The following is a 1508-nucleotide window of genomic DNA, read 5'->3' as shown; positions in this document are numbered from 1 at the left end:
AAGAGTAAAAGCAAAAGGCTGATGGATCTATTATTCCATATGAATAAAGCAAAGGAATATTTTATCAATGAAAACTGGGAGGGAATATATATGTTGTTTAGATATCTCACATCGAATAAAAGTTATTTATCCTTTTTATTTTGGTTCGACAAATCGTATCAAAGTTAATACCTGTGTTACATACACAATTCAATATTAATTTATCCTCTTTTCATTGTTTCGACTTGCAATAGTGACTGTTTAGGTTTTCCACAATTTCGTTTTCGTTAGCTAATTTTCTTTAATGTATGTTGTGTTTCTACTATGAAGGTCTTGGTTTCGTCTCCCTCTTTTAGTATACGTATCTCTTTTTTCTTTAATAACATGGGGCGGTAAGGAGGTTTCTTTGCCTCTCTTATTCCTTTTTTTGAGCTAAGAAAAAGACCGGTGTACATGATATGTACAAGGGTGTCCACCAGAGAACATATAGTTGTTTCAGTACGTATGACCTGTATCCGGCTTCAGTTTCTCTCTTATTGTTTTTCGTTCTTAACATCCAATTTGGTACTTTGCCAAAAGAAAACAAAAAAAGAAAAAAAAATCCAATTTTGTATAATCGGTTGACGTACTTTAGTCCCGTGAACACTTCGATTTGTAAGTTTTAATAGGCATTATTCGCTGAAGGTCTGTTAATAGGCAGAAATATTCGTATTATTGGAAACCATGCAACAGGGGCAATTAATAGTTATTCGCGTATATTCCATGCTGAGAAGTAATTTCAAATGTAATTTCATGTCCCCGTATCTTATTCAACTGATCTGATCTTTGAATGAATGTCTACTCCTTCTACTTTAAGATTACCTTACTAGCTAATTCCATCACAGTTAGTTATGTGAACTTTTGATTTCTAGAACCTGGCTTATATATATAATGGATTATGGAGGGAATAGTAAGCAATCCATATCCCCAACCAATCACCATGCACAAGCATCTGCATGGCCTTGGTGGGGCTACATTCAGTTGCGTTTATTCTATTAGTGAAAGTTACTTCCATAGAGAACCCAATACGTACTGATGATCAGAACTGTGTGATCTTGGCACCCAAATGCTTCTGTGCCGACTGTGCGTAGTCTACAAGATTGTTGAGTTCGTCTCCACCTATATATGAAGCCGTCCTTGTTGGCATCAGCGTGCTGTAGTGCTCTCTGGGCTCTGTACTCGGTAAATTACGCCCCAAGTTTAGCTAATTCTGCGGCCACCTCATCCTTGGATAGCTTGCTGTCTGACAAAAGATGTTGAAAAAAGTAATCATCTGCTCCTTGGTGTATGTCAGATCGGGATTGCGAATTCTCGGACGCCCCTTCATACTGTCGTTCCGCGGAGGCATATATGCAAGAAAATTTAGGGTTTGTTGGGTCAGATATGACTTGCACTACTATGAATCTGTATACGATCAGTGGGCTGCACATTACATCTATGTATAGGGCTCTGATCTGGTCCCTGCATAAGTGCATATATTCAAGTTCTAG

This window comes from Rosa rugosa, chromosome 3, assembly GCF_958449725.1.
Source record: "Rosa rugosa chromosome 3, drRosRugo1.1, whole genome shotgun sequence".
Classification (NCBI taxonomy): domain Eukaryota; kingdom Viridiplantae; phylum Streptophyta; class Magnoliopsida; order Rosales; family Rosaceae; genus Rosa; species Rosa rugosa.
The sequence above is the reverse complement of the archived record's forward strand: the minus strand, read 5'-3'. Positions refer to the sequence as shown.